The sequence below is a fragment of the Mustela putorius genome, unplaced genomic scaffold (assembly GCF_011764305.1).
Source record: "Mustela putorius furo isolate JIRA1106 unplaced genomic scaffold, ASM1176430v1.1 tig00000224_pilon_pilon_pilon, whole genome shotgun sequence".
In the NCBI taxonomy this organism is placed as follows: Eukaryota; Metazoa; Chordata; class Mammalia; order Carnivora; family Mustelidae; genus Mustela; species Mustela putorius.
Genome location: NW_025421321.1, coordinates 13,630,695 through 13,644,034, shown reverse-complemented (window position 1 = coordinate 13,644,034; position 13,340 = coordinate 13,630,695). Strand labels below are relative to the sequence as shown.

The window sequence follows — 13,340 nt, the reverse complement described above, 5'->3', positions numbered from 1 at the left end:
GAGCCATCAAGCAGATGTTGGTTCCTTTGCTTCTCCTTCTTCCAAACTTCCCAGCGTGATGTTTTTTCAGTCCTTCAATCAAGAATCATCCAGAGCCACCAACTTAGAGCACAGATGTGACTGGGCCACTCTGTGCTTAAATTCCTCTAATGCCACCCATTCACCTCAGGATGAATTCCAGACCCCTTAGCTTGGTTTCTGAGGCCCCTTGTCATCAGACTCTGTGCCCGTATCCAGCTCATCTCGCCACACTGCCCACTTCCTACTCAAGGCTTCAGCCATCTGGAGTGATTTCCACGGACTCTTCCACTTCTGTGATATGTGTCTATCATCACCCACTTATTCCTTTATGGGAGAAGCCTAAGTCTCTGCCTCATTGAGCCTGGGCTTGGCCGCATGACCAACTTGACCAACGAAATGGGAGTGGATGAACAGAAGCCCTTAGAGACATTGCAAGTTGCCGCCAGGGCTCTCTCTTCTTCTGCCCTCATTCCCCCAGACAGGTGCCACTCTAGCTTGTGTGACAGGGTGAAAAAGAAGAGGGAGCAGAGCCCCAATTCAAAGCCGAGTCACATGTGGCCTGCTGCCTCATACTCACATGAGAACTTAATTTCTGAATTCACAGGGACAATTTCACCCTTGGTGGGTTGGTGAATATACCTCTGGTCATCCCCAAACCAGTTCTGTCTGAGAATTTAGTCATAATTGGGGGCTTGGGGGAAAAAGATTTAGCTGGTAAGAGGTAGAAGCTGGAATTGGAAAGGGCAAATACATCCAGTGACTGAGGTTTTCCCTTTCTGAATAGCAGGCGTTCTTCATTAGAAAAATTTGTATGCTCAACATGCTGCAGACTTTGTGGCTACTTAGAACGGGGCTGGAATAAGGCCATTCTTTTTTTTTTTTTTTTTTTAAGATTTTATTTGTTAATTTGACAACAGAGATCGCAAGTAGGCAGAGAAGGAGGCAGAGAGAGAGGAGGATGCAGGCCCCCTGCTGAGCAGAGAGCCCCATGTGGGGTTCGATCCCAGGACCCCGAGATCATGACCTGAGCTGAAGGCAGAGGCTTTAACCCACTGAGCCACCCAGGCGCCCCAAGGCCATTCTTAAGAAATCTGTAGTTTCTATTTTTTTTTTTTAAGATTTTATTTATTTATTTGACAGACAGAGATCACAAGTAGGCAGAGAGGCAGGCAGAGAGTGAGGAGGACACAGGCTCCCTCCTGAGCAGAGAGCCTGAGGTGGGGCTTGATCCCAGGACCCTGAGATCATGACCTGAGCCGAACCAGAGGCTATTAACCCACTGAGCCATGCACGTGCCCCTGTGGTTTCTATTTTTTTTTAATATTTTATTTGCTTATTTATTTGTTTGACAGAGACACAGCGAGAGAGGGAACACAAGCAGGGGGAGTGTGAGAGGGAGAAGCTGGCCTCCCGCTGAGCAGAGAACCCGATGTGGGGCTCGATCTCAGGACCCCGGGATCATGATCTGAGCCAAAGGCAGATACTTAACAACTGAGCCATCTAAGGGCCCTGGAATCTGTAATTTCTACTAGATTTTCCCCCCTTAGCTCATATTTAACCTGAGACTTTTCTGGAAGGTCAAATATCATCCAGATCAATACTAACAAAGCCCACCAGCAATTCAGTTCAATTCAATGTTATCCCATTCTGGCCAATGAAACAAATATACTTTTTTCCCTAAAGTACCAGTCTAAGGAGTATTCGAATTGCTTCTACTCATGTCTGACTCTGTGCTAGGCTCTGTGAGGGCGAGAAGAGAAGAGGACGCCATACTGTCTTCTAGAAGTTAATGGCCTGGTTGGGCAACAGAACCGGGCTCTGAGAAGCGATTGAAAACGGCCGGGCACAGAGGCGGAGAGAGAGAAAATATTGTATGTCCAGGTGAGCAAGGAAACCTTCTTTGAAAAGGTGGTCTTGAGAGGGGTTGGAACAACAGGGAAAAATAAGATAGAGGGCGCAAGACATGGGTGAGACAGACTAAAGTCTGGCTGAACCTTCTTGACCTACCTGGGCTCTGCCCGGGCAGGCCCCCGCGGGTTTGCGTTCATCACCTTTCTCCCTCCAGCTCCCCAAAGTGAGACAGTGAGATTTCTGGGAAAAGTCAAAATATGTAGGAATATTCAGGATCCACTGATGCACGTTTATTCTGGGTCCATCGGGTTACAGCCGGGGATGGCAAATGCAGTCTTAGGGCAGAGAAAGGACTCATGTTTGCAGTGGAGCTTGAGAACCATACAAGATGCTGAAACTATTCTGAAGAGCCGTAGCTCCCTAGCTCCAGGGCTCAGAGATCCCATTGGAAATTCGAGGAAAGCCCTCTTCCCGAGAAAATGCCCATATGCACATGCACACAGAAGGCGGCATTCTCTTGCAGGAATTCAGACCCCAGGCCTCCAGCCTTGAGCTCCCACTGGATCTGTGATGTGGGCAGCTGGAAAGACTTCTGGGCCACAGCCCAAAGCTGGGGGCCTGGTGCTTCCTGGGAGTTTCCAGCAACCCTTTTTGTGGGTCAAGGACAGAGCCTTTGTCTCCCTTCACAGCCACTAGCCTGACAAACACAAGTGGATAGAAAAATCTTTGCACTCATCCACCCAATGCCACAGCACCAGGGGCAGTGACCATGATCAAGGGCAGGTACCGTTTTAGGTAACATGGTCGATTTTCTTAAACACCAAATATTTCCCCTTTCCTATAGCTGTTCAAAATTAACTGAGTAATTTCTCCCTCACAGCCCTTGTCCATCCTTGAACACGGAAATGGCCCAGCATGCCGAAGGTGCCATATCCCAACAGGAGCTCAAAAACAGGTCTTTTTTTAAATTTATAAGTAATCGCTTTTATTGCACATTTTACTATGTTTTACTATGTGCTGACACCGAGCAAGGGGCTTTAGACTCAGCATTTCACTGATTTCCCTGACAACCCTCTGAAGCAGATACCATTATTAGGCCCATATTACAGATGGGGAGGCCAGTGCTTGGGGTTAAGTTACGGGAGGTTGAGTTACCAAAGTGGTAGAACAAGGAGTTGAACCGAGGTCGGCTGGCAAAGTCTGAGCCTGTAACCACTGGCCTGTATTGCTCCTCTGAGCAGTAGAACTCTTCAGTTAAGGTTGAGTACATTGGCTATGACTGGGTGGGAGCAGAGGGGAGGAGGGGGTCCTAAAGCCCACCCAGATGCCAGGAGGGCTAATGGGTGCCTGTTCGATGGAGCGTTGCTGTCAGGCTGGGGCCCTCTGCCCCCTCCGGGCCATTCCCCGGGACAACCTGAACCCGGCTGTGAGGCCAAGCCAGTGCAACACCACCTCACTGGTATTTTCTTTCAGCCAGGGCAGGGGCAGGAGGGAAGCCGTCCTGTTGAAGTAATTGGCTCATTCTGGAATGGAGATTCATTTCCGACTGCGCAGCAACACCCCACCCCCCTCCGCCGGGCCGACCAAGCTGGCTGATGTGTCAGAGGGAGGATATTTTCCTAAGGATGAACTGTTCTTGAATGTTTCCTGCTGCTGCACAGGTCTCCCTTTTGCAGACCCGGGACACCTCCCTCGACTGCCAAATACGTCTAAATGAAAATAAAGCCCCTCGATGCAAAACCCCAGACTTTCAGGAATGAGCTGGACATGGGGGCAGGCGTAGTGTGCTCTCCATGCCTCGCCCATGGTGGGAGCTGAGAAGTATTTAATTTGATCCGAGCTCATTTCCTTCAGGGTCTGGAGGTGTGCTGGGGACTTGGTCTGGGGTAGGAGGTCCTCAGGCTTTTGCTCACGATCCCGCCTTAAACAGTCAGTCACTCCGTGATGATGCTGACTGAGGGGGTCGGCGGGCAGCGTCCAAGTTAGCCGTGAATTTGGGAGGGAAAAAAATTGAATCTGCGTTTTCAGCAATCCCTCACTGAAATTTAGCTGTTTTTTAAAAGAATGTACGCTTCCACCAAAGCAGTGTTAGGCAATATTGATGACTTGCCCCCCAGCAGAAACCATGGATATTCTCATAGCACGTTAACATTGGTGCAGCCGTCTTGAAGCTATGGTGCTCATCTCGCCCCTGAAATTTCGGTACTTATCAGACCTGCTGCCAGATCTTGCCATTTATTTATTTATTTTTAAAGTTTTTATTTATTTATTTGTCAGAGAGAGAGCGTGCGCAAGTAGGGGGAATGACAGGCAGAGGGAGGAGCAGTTTCCCCGCTGAGCAAGGAGGCTGACTCAGAGCTCAATCCCAGAACCCCAGGATCATGACCCGGGCTGAAGACAAAGCTTAACCGACTAAGCCACCCAGGCGCCCCTAGATCTTGCCATTTAAAATGTTCCTAACGAAGCATGTATGTTACTCTATCACTTCAAAAAATTACTCTTCTAACTTTACTTCAACATAATTTGTTTTCTTTGCAATCATGCTTTATTTTATGCATTAGAAAATAGTATTCTCAGAAGGGGTGCATTTTTACGAATTCACCAGATGCCAAAGGCACAAAAACTGGTTTAAGGACCCCTGTGAAATCCGTATGTGTTAAGGGGTTTTCCTCCAGTGCAGAATTGCAGCCGTTTTGAGTAAGAGTTAACCAACCCTTTCTCTTTCACCTGCTCAGAGAAGCCCCGCCCAAACATCAGGGAGAAAGAGGAACCACCTGGGGAACCTAAGAGGTTTTATGTTTAGATCTCGACCTTTCCTTCTGTAAAATGGGGTGGCAAACCCACCAGTAGGAGGTGTTCTTTCCCCATCCCTGACTGGTCACGAGGTTGGCAGAGCTGTCCACACTTTAGGAGCTGGAATCCTCTGCATTTCCCGTGTGCCACGATGAAAATAGCTTTTTTTTTTTTTTAATTTATTTGGGATCCAAGAGGCTGAGTCACCGCTCAGCTCAGAAGAGTAGTTTTTGTTGTACAACAGCCCAAGAGGCCCATCTCCCATCCCTGCCCAGCATTCTGGGCCTCAACCCTATTCTGATTCCAAGGGGATGCCCCCAGGAAGGAGGTAGAGGAGGTGGGGCTGTAGGAAGCAGGTATGAGGAGGACAGCCCAGGTTTCAGACTTTCCTAGGGATAAGCCAAGCCAGGCACCTGCCCTGGGGCCCTCCTCCGTTTACTTTGCCCGGAGTGGGTATTACTCCTAGAGTCTCTACACATCATCTCTTGTGTGTCCAGCCACATGCTCCACTTGGTGGGACCCTGCAGGGGAAGACAGCTGCTGTCCTTGGTGACCTGGCAATGGAGCAGGAGCTGGGGGAGACGAGTCCAGCTTGCCAGATACAGCACACATCCTGCAAGAGTTTAGGCAGGTGGCGCAGGCAGGGCAGGAGGAGACGCCTGGAGTGAGAAGAGGTGCTGAAGAGAAGGGGAGGGCATTCCAGGAGGGGCTGTCTGCCCCAGCCCAGGGGCAGGAGGGGCTTTTAGTAGTAGTTGGGGTCGGGTGGGGCGCTGTGATGACATCAACCGGGATTGCAGCGAAAGACAAAAATCAGAGCGCCAGCAATGGGAGATAGGGATGAATTATAGAGGACTGGGTGACCCTTAAGTTGTTCTGAGCAGGAGAGGGGATTCTGGCTTAGATGCGGGCTTGCAGGGTGGGGCCAGACTCCAGGCCCAACTTATTCCTGCGTTATTGCTCTCCTAGCTTTCTAAGAGTAGCAACCAACCAACCGTCTGTCCATTGACCTATTAACCATCTCGCCATCCATCCATTAACTACCCATCCATCCATTTATCCATGCACTTGTTCCCTTCTCCTCTCTGCCTACCTCTTCACCTCCTCCAGGGTAGACTCCCTCACTAGGCTTGAGATCGTGCTCTCTGCTGTATTCCTGGTTTCTAGCGTAGTTCTGGGCACCTAATAGGCCCTCCATGTGTATTTTTGAACGTATTTTCTCACAGAGCATTCATCTAGCCATTTACCCTTGCACAGGATAGTTCTCCTGCAATATTGAGTCATTTGGAGAGTCCAGAATGTCCCCTCACCATTCCAACAGAGCCTCCCAGAGTCCTTTCCCCCTCTAGTTTAGCCAAGGGGCTTGACAAGCAAGAAGGGAGACTGGGTATTCGTCCCAGATCTGCAAAGGAGAGGTGGATGGCTTTGGGCACTGTCCTGCTTTGTGTTTCCTCAGCAGAGAGATGGCAAGTGTAGGCAAGGAGAGCTTTGAGATTCTTTACACTCTGACGGGCTGTGACTCTCTGACCTTAGCCCGTCCCACTGTTGGGCCAGTGAAACCACGTTAACAACTGCTCACATTCCATCCAGGGAAAGTTTTCCCGGAGTCAGTGGTTTAAGTACGTTTCTCAGCAACACAGAGCTCCCCTAGCTGAGCAGCTAGCCTTTCCTCGGCCCCAGGAAGCGGTTTTCTTCTGAATGTCCCATCATGAACACATTACCCTCCTTGTAATCGGGAGCATCCAGGAGTGCCCAGAAAGGGATTTAATTGCTCTGAGATTGCGTTACTTTCCTGATTAAGTTACTTAATAAATGACTGCATCGAGTAGCCCCAAGGAAAGCATTTCCTGAGAGGACGTAAGTCACTTTTAATTTTCAGGGCTGTGTGCTTTCCTTTTGCAGCCTGGAGTGGCTGTGCCCAGCCTGCCATCTGAGAAACATTTCTTCAAGGTGTCAAAAGGATGTGTCATGCATTTGGAATGAGGGCTAAATTAAAAGGCCACACAACCCATAGTTAGAGAAATAGTGAGATATTCCGGGCTGTTTCCAGGATAAACTATCCAGCTGGCAGTCTTTTCTTGAGCAAAAACAATGGCTAGTGGGACACTTGCCCGACATTTATATCACATAAGCACAGACACGCACACACGTCGACAAAAGCTCATACATGCAGTCAGGAAGGGACATGTAGGTCCCCCGAATTGGACATCCCAATTAGCCACATCAGTTTTGTGGCTCCACAAAGTGGGAGGATTGGTGACATGTAACTTGGTTCCTCTAGTTGTACTGAAATGGCCCTGGGACCCTTGTCTCTTTGCCTTTTGAGAGACAGAAAGGGGCTTGAGCTCTGTGATGGACCCACATAACATGTTTTATTTCTTAATTCAGGGCTGAGAGGAGAATTCAAGTGATTTAATTCAACTGCTTCCATTTCAAGATGAGGAAACCAGTGCCCGGGGAGGTCTGGGGACTTGCCCAAAGACACACAGCTAGAGAAAACCAGAGCCAGTCCAAGGACCCGGGTTTCTTGGTTTTTGTGCCATAGAACCCTGTGCTCCGAGGTTTGGGGGTATCGTTTACATCAGTGAGCAAACTGGCTGTCCCTGTCCCTTCAGCCTCCGCTCTGCCTGGAAACTGGGCTGATAGGCAACCCGTCCTCCGCCAGCCGGTGTCCTACCCTAGCCCCAGCCACACAGAAACGACACTTGTAGCTCATTCCCCTCAGATGGCCCCCCATGAACGCTGCCCCCAGAGTGCACACACCGTGTGTAGCCTCTCAGGCTCCGAAGCCGGGCTAGCCCTTTTAGCCACTGCTGTGGAAGTAGCACTGTGTGACTTCTGAGACTGGTTCGTAGATGGCCTTGGCCTCCGGGAACACACAATCTGGAGAAAGTCGCTACGGTTTGAGAAGCCTAACACTATGAGCCCGCCATGCCGTGAGGAAGCCTCGCTAGTGCCACCGGCGGGGGGGGGGCTGCATGGACACCGTTTCCCCAGCTCTTCCTACCGTCTGAGAGCCCAGGCACCAGGCACACGTATGAACAAGTGCTTTCGAACAGACGCCCAGGCTGGAGGGGGCTTCGGCTGACTACAGCTCCTGCTGCCATGGGAAGCCCACCGCAAGACAGACCACAAGGGAGCACCGTCCAGCCAAGCCGGGTCAACCCACAGAAACCACGAGAAATGAAGACACATGGTTGTTTGAAGCCATTGCATTTTGGGGGTGGTTTGTGACCCGGCCATAGATAACAGGAATGGGCACAGACGTGTTGTGGTTTCCTCCAGCTCTGCCCGGCTGCTGGTCGGGGCCGCCTTCTCTCCTTTCCCTCTGTCCCCAGTCCTCGTCTCCCTCACGCTGAAGTTCTCCCACCTCAGATAAGCCACAAGGCAAATAATTGAGAGCAGACTGCCTTGGCTACTGATTTTACCTCAGGGAGAAAACGAGTGCTTGCTGCCAACTGAGAAGTCCCAGCTGCTCACAGCGTGTTCTGAAGCTGTGGGCTCTGGAGGAGCCGCTGGCCTTGCTTCGACTTCATGCCATTAAGAGACCACTTCTAGTACCTGCCAGGAACCTTCTGGTATTTTGCAGTTCCCACTTTTGCTCTTTATCTAGCCTGGAGGGTGGTTTTTGCTTTTTATTAAAAAAATGCCACCCTTTTTTCTAATTAAGCTCTCACTGGGTGGGATAGCCCTAGGCCAGCCCTTCTAAGACAAATGAGGTGACAGGGCCAAACCCAGCTCCGGTACCAGCCCAGGAATGAGCAAACTTCCGGGAAAAGAGAAAACCACCAAGCCTTCCTGGGTCCTTTCCCAGACGCAGTAACATGCTCTGTCAACCTTTTCCTGGCCCTGTGGAGCTAAGGGGCCATCTGGGATAAACAGACCAGAAGTTGGCCTTCAGAAAGCTTGGCGGGAGGGTGGGCAAGGCTGTGTTCCAGAAAACTGGACCCAAACAAAACACAGTTTCTGGGCACCCACTGCCACCAGGTGCTGGGCAGGACACTCTCTCATTGGATATTTTAGTGAGAATTCTCTGTGATCTTAGGGCTCCTGGCCTGGTTTTTACCTCAGGCTGACTCTGGAATGTGGTGATCACTCATTCTTCCCACGGAGATCCATCACTATCTCTCTGTGATAACTTCCTCCAGAGAAATGGAGGTTCAGAGAGGCCGCTGGGCAGGAGAGCCTCGGAAGACTGAAAAGTGCCTCCCCCTGCTCCCATAGGCTGCAGGATTAGCAAACAAAAGACCAGACTCCCAGTTAAATTTGAATTTCAGATAAACCATAATACTTCATTTATCAAAGATTTTTAAAAAAATTTATTTATTTGACAGATAGAGATCACAAGTAGGCAGAGAGGCAGGCAGAGAGAGAGGAGGAAACAGGCAGGGCTCAATCCCAGGTCCTGGGATCATGACCTGAGCCGAAGGCAGAGGCTTTAACCCACTGAGCCACCCAGGCACCCCCATGAATACTTCTCTGGTATGAAGATGTCCCATGCAATATTTGGGATATAACTATGTTTTAAAAAAATTATTCATTGTTTCCTGGAAATTCATACTTAACAGAATGTTCTGTCTTTTGTCTGGGAATCTTAATCTATAGGGTTTGGGGTATTCCTCATTTGACTAAAGGAGTCTGCGCAGCGGGGAAAAATGGGGGCAAGTTACTGATTTAGGTTAGCCCGCTTGTTTGATTATTTTCCAGGCAAACCCAGGAGGAAAGTGACTCTCCAGCTCCCCAAGGAGCCAACGGTGAGAGTCAGGATTGAAATTCACCTGTGTCTTTGATCCAATGTGACCTTCTCAGTGGGACTGTTCTGATCACCTGTTAAAAACTGCACACTCTCCATTCCTGGGGATCTTCCCTGTTTGATTTTTCTCCATATTCTGTACTTCAGCTACTTTTTCTTTTATGGTCTCTCCTGGCCTGCTGGAATGTAAATGCCACAGGTTGGCAGGCATCTTACCTGTTTTGTTCACGTACATCTAGAAGCCCAGGGTCTAGAAGAGTGCCTGGCATTTAGTCGGCCCTCAGTAACTTTTGTTGAATAGATGAACAAAAGAATTCAGGACCCGTGGCTCTCGGTCAGAAGCTCTTTTCCCTGTAGCACTCGCTTTCCCAGTCATCTCTCTGTGGCCCACCAGCCCCTCCGGAGCCAGCGAATTTATGGAACATTTGCCTTTGGGGTAGTACATGTCGAGGGTGGCCTCGGGGAGGACAGCTCTGGGAGTTTTGCCTTTAAATCCCCACCACTCCCACCATCATGCTGGGTGTCAACAGCTGCTGGTGCCAGGTGGGAGGATGAGGGGACAGACCCCCAGGAGGGGAGAATGGTGGGGCTAGTGTGCAGAGGGGGCTTTCTCTGCAACGATGAGAAATTAGTCGCCTGCAGTTGCTTCCTTCTAAAAGTGCCGCCTTCTGCTGAGCCTATAGAGGCCAGAGGTTCCTGGAAAAAGGTGCGAACTAGATTAACCCAGTGTGGCAGGGTGCTTCCCTCCTCTCTGCTTGTTGCCCCCCACTGAGGGCTGGAACGGCCTTTCCCATCTCATGCTTGCAAGTCTGCTGGCCTGACAACCTCCCAGATGGAGGGCTGATCCCCACTCCAAGCCTCCTTGGCCAGATCGCCCGCCCCACGCTGCCATCTACCCCGTGGGAACTCAGTGGGCAGGGAAGCTCAATGAGAAATCAAAGAGAGATTCGTGGTCCTGTGGGGTGGCAGGGTCAGGGAAAGAAGCCCACCCCATTACGGGAGACCTATCAAAGCTCCAGTCCTTCCTTCCTGAACAGAAGGAAGAAACATTCCTTCTTTTTAGAAAAGGAATGTTAAACGGCTCTGCTGAGGCTTGGACTTTGTGAAAATAGTAGAATAGATTCGGAAGGAGATAAGAAAGAATAACAAAAGAATGTAGAACTGGGGAGCACAGGGGACCTTGGAGTTCCTCTAATCAGCCCCATTTCCGGATGAGGACATGAAGGCTGGGAGGTTGGGACGAGCCAAGTTCATTTAGAGACTTGGGAGAGTATCGGTAGGGGTGGGCCTGAGCTGGGGTCAGGTTCCTTTCCCCCTGTCTTGCCACCTGCACACATCCAGAAGTTAATGTTACTGGACAACTCTGAAAATGGGTTTCAAGGGGTCAGGTCTATTGTTTGGGGAGTTCAACTGCCCAAGAGGGGCTTAGGGTCTGCAAAATGGGGGATCTCTAAGGTTTATGGTAAAGATGTCTCAGACAGGAAGTGAAAGCAGAGCCTTGTCACAAAGGCAGCTATAGGGTGAGGGATTTACTTGCTTTTTTGCCATGACCTTGGACAGACCTTGTAAATGGATGAGATCCTTGACTTTCCAGAGATTCCATACATTACCTTGGTGAGTATGGGGCCTTGGGTGAGTTCCCAGCATGTGTGAGGGAGCTGGCATCTCACCCCATCACACTGGGGGAGAGGTAACAGAGGGCCACCCAGAAGCCCATGGATGGGGCTGGAGGATAAGAAAGGAGAAGGGACTTGTCCACGTTCCCGCAGCTAGAGATTCCTCAACGGACACAGAGCATCTCCCTTTTACTGAGTTCTGACTAATGCCAGCCACAGCGCTGAGCACATTCCATATACCAGTTCATGTACAATTCTAACAGCAATAGGAGATTGATACAATTTATTTACATGTAACAAATGAGGAAACAATGACTCAGAGAGGTCAAGTCTCTTGCCCAGAGTCACACAGCTCAGAAGCAGTAGAGGAAACATGAAAAATCTTTGCATATTCAGCTTCTGTGTACCTCTGGGGGCAGGCCAGAGAATGCCATGGTGTTTTTTCTTCAGCTGCTTAAGGACCCAGCTGTGCCTTTGCACCAGCTTTCCCAAAGTCTAGTGTCGTTGGCTTAACATGAAAACACATGTCACCTCAGATTTGCAGCCAGGGGTCCTGATTTATTTTTTTAGTGATTATGTTTATCAGTAGCTGTATTAATGTGTTCTCTGAGTGTCCAGATTACAAAGTTTATAAAGAATTGTTTCCTTAATTGAAACATGTCAGGAGACTGCAGGTGCGAGTCCGCTTATTATCTTTCCTTTCCAAATGGAAATTGACCTTAATCATGAAATCTTGATCTACATCATATTTTATGCATTACACAGAACCCCCATTTTTGACATGAAGAGCTAGGAAGGCAGGTCTGCGGTTACATAATTGTTTTTAATGTAAGGGAATCAGTTAATTAATACTTGCAAGAAAACCCAAGGTTTTTCAGGAAACTTATAATTACAATCAATTTAAGTGTACAGCTACATTAATATGGTGACAAGTCCAATAATAAAACTTAAGTGATTGCAGGCAAGTGCTGAGCAGATGTGTGAATAAGCACGCAGACTGGGTGAGTATAGGACCATATTGGAAAGTGGAGTAGAGACCGTCCACTTCTGTGCCACAACCTCCAGCCCCCAGTCTTAGTCCCCAACCTCAGCCCCCGGCCCTTAGCCTCCAGCTCCAACCCCCAGCCTCCAGCTCAGACCTCAGCCCCAGCCTCTTTTGCAGGATCCCATAGCTAGATCTTGAAATAGGCCACAGACAGATTTGCTCCCTATACGTTGATCAATACACAACACACATATTTGGAAGGGGTCTCCTTATTTTATTTATTTCCTAGCTATCAGTGAGTTATTTCTCAGCACAGAGAACATGGGCACCTCTCAAAGTGGTTAGAGTCCAAAATAGTTGGTGGGATCCCAGGACCCCACCGGAGCGGAGAAGACCACTGATCCCACCCCATTCTTCTTGGCCCTGCTGGCACCTTCCCAAGATTTTCCGAGAAATGTATCGCCTGTCAGGTGCCAGACAGGAGGAGGACACATGTTCAGGGAGCGGGGGGTGACTTTGACTCTGCTATTTTCTCATCAGTTGCATGACCTTGAGCAAGCTCACTCACCCTTTCTAATTGCCCAGTGGGGAACTGTGGCAATTTTAAAACACGTTGAGCAAACTCTTTGACACTACTGCCATTGGGAAGGGGGGGGGGGGTCTGTGTCCTTTACCCTTGCATCTGGGCCAATCTTAGTGACTCACTTGTAACCAGTAGAGTGTAGTAGAAAGTGACCTGGCATGACTTTGGAGACTCAATCAGAAAAAGCCATATAACTCTTGCCTCGTTCTTCTGGGATGCTCGCTTTGGAGCCCTGGGCCACCACGTAAGAAGTTCAACTACCCTAAGGTGGCAATAGAGTGAGGAAGAAGGCACATGTAGGTGCTCTGGCTGGCAGCCCCAGCTGAGTCTCAGTGGCCGGCCAGCACCAACCACCAGGTGATTCTAGCCTCTGGCCATGGCCCCAGACATCACGTGGCCAAGTCAGGAGTATGTTATCCTCCTTTCCTAATCTGCAGACTTGCTGGGATGGGCAAATGGAATAATATGCCAAAAAAGCCTTTTGAAAGGCTGTATAAAGAGAGCTATTATTTTTGTGGGTATTTTTATTACAGTGTTAAGTCCTATGCTAAGTTATACAGAGAGAAAATGAGGTCTCTTCTCTCAGTCTCTTCTAATGGGCAGAGAGAAGAACAAGAAACAGAAAAGAACAACAAATAATATAGAATAGGGCTAAAGAGTGAGGTGTAAGGTACAGATGAGGTGATATGGGTGTCTATAGGAGGCAGGAAAATGGTGGGGGTAAGGGAGACAAGGGCCAAG

General features: G+C 49.4%; 1 long non-coding RNA gene across 1 annotated transcript; it reads left to right on the top strand.

Annotated features, from left to right (window-relative positions):
• The first annotated feature begins 1,516 nt into the window (after window positions 1-1,516).
• LOC101676997 lies at window positions 1,517-3,617 on the top strand. The gene is made up of 3 exons (XR_199448.2): window positions 1,517-1,902; window positions 2,753-2,827; window positions 3,346-3,617. It is a non-coding gene; the product is annotated as an uncharacterized LOC101676997 (long non-coding RNA).
• The last annotated feature ends 9,723 nt before the right edge of the window (window positions 3,618-13,340 follow it).